The sequence below is a fragment of the Lycium barbarum genome, chromosome 10 (genome assembly GCF_019175385.1).
Source record: "Lycium barbarum isolate Lr01 chromosome 10, ASM1917538v2, whole genome shotgun sequence".
Classification (NCBI taxonomy): Eukaryota; Viridiplantae; Streptophyta; class Magnoliopsida; order Solanales; family Solanaceae; genus Lycium; species Lycium barbarum.
The window spans coordinates 96,970,420-96,976,573 of NC_083346.1; positions in this window are offsets into that span (position 1 = coordinate 96,970,420).

A 6,154-nucleotide genomic window follows, 5' to 3' on the forward strand; every position below is an offset into this window, starting at 1 on the left:
AAATATGCCATCGAACTATCAGAAATGTCCTATTCATGTCACTCGTTAATAGTCGGGCATAAAATGTCACCGTCGTGACACACTTGGTTCATTCGCGTCACGAGCCACTAACGGAGCGCTACAACTATCAGATTTTGTCACATGACATTATCTAAACCCTTCATTACTTACCAGCCCCCACGCATCTCACCACATTTTATGAGTGGCATATGTGAGCCATCCCATTAAGCTCAGTGGCATATTTGAGTCTTTTAATCCATATGATTAAATTCTGCTTCAGCTTCTCAATTGAATTAGAGACATTAAGGTAGTTACCACCAAGAGGTGGCTTTGAAAAAACAGAACTCAAGAAAAGAACCATAGTATAACTGATCTTATCAATCACATATATGGTAGAAATGATGTTATCTTCAAACTTAGCAAAGCATTAGGATTTTCAAACTTCCCAACGCAACACTGAAGGGAGATATTGGAAGATAATTCCGTGGACCTTATTTTTTATTTCTGCATACATCACTTCATGATATTTAGTATGACCAGTACAGAAAAACATCCACATGCTATTAGTCATGTCATGCTGCCTAAACATGTGTTCTAGACATTCCTCTTGGTATTTTTTTTGCGGCACCAATATCTGAATAAACCTTGACTTTTAATAATTCTCAGAATCTTATAAATGAGAAGCTCTAAAAGTCTCATCATTAAAAAAAAAAAAATACATTTTGAAGGGAAATTTGAAATGCCAAATCTTAACACTAGTGAAAACCTGATTTTTAACTTTTCTTATAAGTTTCAATGCACTGCTACATGAGAAACTTCTACCGTTATGAGCAGTCCACATAGGAAGGTCTTCCTCCTTATCTCTCAAATTAGTATTGAACACTAATTGTCATGAATCAGGCCCTATTCAATGTGGATACCAGTAAGGTCAAACAAGTAGCTATTGGGCCGAGAACAAACAATAAGGTCAAAAGGCCTTCAAAGAGGATAAGTTGGGATCCAGGTTGAGCAATGGGCATATGAACGGTTCTGCTAAAAAGGATAGTGGTCTGTTATTTTGGGTAATGCGTGTTGTTGAGAAATCTGTCTAGTCCTCTCATCCTCCATTCTCAGAGTCTTAAGTTTTTCATCTCCCTTCTAGTTCTCTTCTTATTTTACGAATCGATTGTTGTTATGCAATTTCTTTATTAGTTCCACTTCTTATTCCTAATTCTGAGTTTAGTAATTATAATATATCAGTGTTTCTATCGTGAAATTGAAGTTGTGACACTAATTCAACTATATTGCTAGGAATACCATCATGAATAATGTTCTTTTCCACCTCCCTATATTGATAAAACTAGATATCAATGGGGTTCTTATTGTAGGAGAATCCTGCACTTTATTAGCAATAGCACTTTCCAATGTCCAAGTGTCTCAATAAAAGGACAAGTTTTCATATCCTATTTCCCACAAAATGCTCTCCTCACACCTTACTGTAATCTTCAGCATTCTGTTTTAGGTATGGGATTGGCCACAAGCTCATTTCTTAGCTACTTGATGTGATTTCTGACGAGTGTATTTAGCTTTTAAGAATTCTTTAAGGAGAGACTTTTTTATTGTAAAACTCCATTAGCAGATTTTTCTTACATATATCTCCTGTGGATCTAAATCCAAGCCCTCCTTAATTTTTGTGGTATCATAAGTTTGCATGATTTTCAATGAAGTTTGTTTTAGGCAGAGTCACCACTCAGAAAAAATTTGTAATGTCTCTCAATTTGAGGCATTATTGTCTTTGAAGAACAGGACTTATCAACAAAACTCTAACTCTATAAGATAACAATTTACCTTGCTATTCTTGCATTTTTCTAGTAATTTTAGCCACCAGTTCATTAAAATATACAATTTCCTTCCTCCCTACCTAAATAAGGAATCCCAGGTAAGTGAAAGAAAATGAATCGTTTGAAAGACAGTAATCCTTTTCACTTCGTCAATCCTGTCTAGTGGAGTATCAAGTGCCACTAGAAAATAAGACTTGCTCTTATGAAGATTTGTTGGAGTTGCATGGCCTAAGTGTTTATCCTGATCAATACATGATTTTCGCCTAAGGATAGAACACGTTGCTCTACCTGTTCTATGTACGTGTTTGCACAATAATAATGAACAGGAAAGTAAAGGACATGATAATTATTATGTGGAAATCACCCGGCTCACAAAGGCGATAAAAACCACGACCTAAACCTCTGTAGGATTTTCCCCAAATCTCCACTACAATGGTGAGCCTCTGTGAATTCAAGTTACAACCTCTGTAACCTAGGAACTAACCTCTAATCCCTATCTCACTAATCTCCTTGGATTAGCAAGCAACCTTCAAGTCGATCCCAACTTGAAGTAGCATTTAAAACGTTTTGTACTAACTGTATGCTTCTATGAAAGCGGACAAAGTACAACTCGATAAACAACCTAATACAAGTTTTGTAGACTCAAGAACTATAAAATATAACACTATTCTATAGCTTCTTCAATCGTCTTCTCGTACTAGGAACGCACGCCTAGATTCTGAATATTCTTGATAAATCTTTTGATAGCTCAATATTCTGAATTCTCTCTTTCTGGGTGCGCAAATATTCTTCTTGGTAAGACGGATATTTATAACATTGAGTGCACAATAGGTTGGCAAACACATAACCCTCTTTGAATAGGCCCATGAGATGTTATAAAGTTTGTGTTTTATTTGAATTCTTGCCTTGTTGAGTCTGCTTCTTGTCCGTGTAGAAGTCATACTAATCCCAAAAAAATGGCAAGGAAATCTATATACTTGACCGCCAAGTCTCTACCATAAAACTGTAAATAACAGTTGTTGTAGGAATTGCGCTGGAACATGTTCATGAACCTGTTTCATCCACCTGGTTCATCTGCCTCTGAATCTCTGCACTGTCTGAGATGGAACATGTTCATGAACGTGCTTCATCATCTCCTTTCATTCTCGCGACTCTATTTTGAGCCTGCTTTTGTGATGGATGATTGATTATGTGTTGCTCTGTGTCTGTCTTCTTCTTCTTCATACAGATTTATTCATTGCTTGAATAAATCATGTCTTCAGCCTTGTCTAACTCTGAGACTCTGATTATGTTCTTGCTTTGTGTTGGAACATGTTTGTAGACCTGGTTCATATGTTTTGTCTGCAACTATCTTTACGTGAACAAAATACCTCTGAGTCATATTCATCATTTATCCTCATGATCTTTGTCCTCTGATTCAGTCATGCCTTGCACCTGATGACTTCTTTGTGATAGAACATGTTTACATGCTTGTTCTATTCTTCAATGAATTGCTCTGAGACAGATTCATTTTCATCTCTTTTGCTCTTTATCCGTCTTTGTATTTGCATATATGTGGATGGTTCATTCTCTCTCTAATCTGCTCATTGCACTTGTCTTTGCATTGACAGGCATGCTTGCAACATAAGACATGTGTATGCACTTGTCTCTGCTGCTTCTTTTCAATAACATGTCTATGGACTTGTTCTATCCATCCTGTGCTGCTTGCTTTTTCAGGCCTTTTAAATTGTCTGGAACTTCTGCTTCATCTCAACCAACTGTCTAGATTTGGTCAATTACCTTGTCAATTCTTACATGTATCTAGACCTAGTTTCTTTTCATTGTAGATTCACTTTGTCAATCATCAAAATTTTACACATGGCTTTATTCCAACAAATTCCGCCTTTTTGATGAGGACAAACCGTGTGCTCTTTACATCATGTACAACGTGTTCCAACCATCTCATAGTCTAGTATTTACATTATACTTGTAACAAACCAGGTTAATGATTGAGTCAAAAAGCATGTAAGCACACAGTCAACTAATCTTTTCCTCTTTTGGTATCATTGAAAAATTAATCTCAGAAACAAATAAGAATTTTTCAATATTGAACTCAAGGCCACAGGGGCTGTCACATATGCACAATATAACAAAATCAGTAGCTCAATTAAAATAAATAACATTCGAATCACAGAACGGAGGCACAGTTTTTGAATCATAGAATTCCATTAACTTTTACAAGTGCACTTCCAGTCCCGTGGTTACAACCATACATAACAGATCATTTGGTCTTAGACTTGAGATCTAGATACTAAGACTATTACATGGATAAAATTCGAGAGAACTTGGTCATTGTCTAGTGAATGTGACCAATGTGGATGTTCTACTCTAGGCTAGTTTCTATGGAATCCTACCTAGGAGGTGTGTAGGGCTTTTGCTATAAAGTAAGTATATATCTTTCTTTGTTTCTTCCCCTGATCGCCATCCCTTATTTAGGCAGAGCCGCCATCTTCATCCATCTTTTCCCCCTAAGACGACCCGCCATCCTTTTCTACGGGTTTTGCCCGGGAGGACCAAGATCCGGATTGTTCTTCTTTGTTACCTCTTTCCTTATTTCTTCAAGATCTCTTATGCCTTCACTGTTCATGTTTTCCAAAAGACCCAAGGCATTAGTTTGTGATGAGCTTGCAGTGTCAAGCAACTCATTTTCTTGAGTAGACGTTGCTTCACTGATTTCCCTCTTACTCGCCTCTGTTTTGGGGTATATAGCACGACATTCCTTTTTATTTTCCTTCTACCTTCCAGTTGGTGTAGACATTCGAATTACAGGGAAATGAGGTTTTATGAGAGTGAAATGGAGGGTACAATAAGAGTATGTGGAGTCAAAAGAGTGTATGGCATTGTTGATTGATGTGACGTGACAATTTTCAATGACTCGTGACTCCACGTCTTACGAGCATGAGGATTTTCCCCGACTTCTCTTTTCTCCATATTATTTCTTTCCTTTTGCGTGTTTACCTTTCTTGTTTCAAAGCCTTCCTTACTTTGTCAAGAAACCTAATCTGATCATGGCCTCAACCACCTCATCATTTTCCCCTTCTCGTCCCTTTGAAGCACAAGGAGATGAACCTTCAAACACACCTCCGCACCAAAAAGGGAAAGCCCCTTCTCTCTCTCCATAACTCAAGAAGTTGACCTAGGTTCCCTTGTTGCTGACATCTTACCCCTTGATTACGCATATCAAGGAGACTTCTGCATTGGCTGCAACCATGAATCCGTGGGAGATTAATTATGTCATCATAGATGAAAACCTTCCACAAGTTAACTTGGATTGAAATTGGGGCACCGAAATTATAGCTTTCCCAGTGGGAGAAGAGGGCCAGATGACCCAGGACGTGAAGAGTTTCTCTATGATCCATACCTACCCTTTTACCATGGGTTTTTCACTTCCTGTTTCTTAAATCGTGGAAAACTTGTATCGTTGGTACCGAGTATGTCGTGGCTAACTCGCTCATCAATTATGGAGGATGATTTATTATATCTGATACTTGGCTGATCGTACCGAAGTGGATTTTACTTCATCATCTAATGTAACTTTAGTCTCCTACGTAGTTTCAGGGAGGAATGATCCACTTGCACTTACGGGGTTCTCGTGAACTGATTACTAGCGTCGAGGATGACTTTGACCGTGGTTGGTGTGACTTGTTAGTCATGATCAGCACTGATTGCATTCACCGTGCCGCCCCGAAACCTTTCTCGGAGGCTTGGAGAGACACTCGTAAGTTCCTGCATTTTTTTTATTTGTTTTTCCCGTACTTCATTATCATATCGATCTCTGTAGCCGCACCCGTGGCTCCTGGTTTGTACACGGAATGTTTGATTGGTAATGGACCTGCTAAGAGCTTCCCCCAATATCATCAGTACTGTACTGGAAAAGTTTGACCTTAGATTGGTGGAGAGAGAAAAGTCACGGTAAGCCATTGCATCCCGTGTTCATTTGAATATCCTCGCCCTTATCTTACTCTAACCCTTATTTCTTTGCTACCATTCTTTAGGCAATCCCACGAGAAGACCAACTGCTTGGCGGATCCCTACACGTGAAACAGTGTTATCCAACATCATGAACACTGCATTTAGAGCCTCAAGCAGGCGAAAGCACAGAGCCTAGAGTCCCACACAGCTTGTCGGGGCCTCTTTCGAAGGAATCAGCTCCCAGGTAAGAACCCGATAGAGACTTATTAAAGCCTAGAGAGAAGTGGTGAAAGCTAACTGTGGTGTTGTCACTATCAAGGATGAGGAAGATGAAAGAGAGGTCCCTCCAAGCCGTGAGGAAGATGCTCAAAAGTATCTACGGA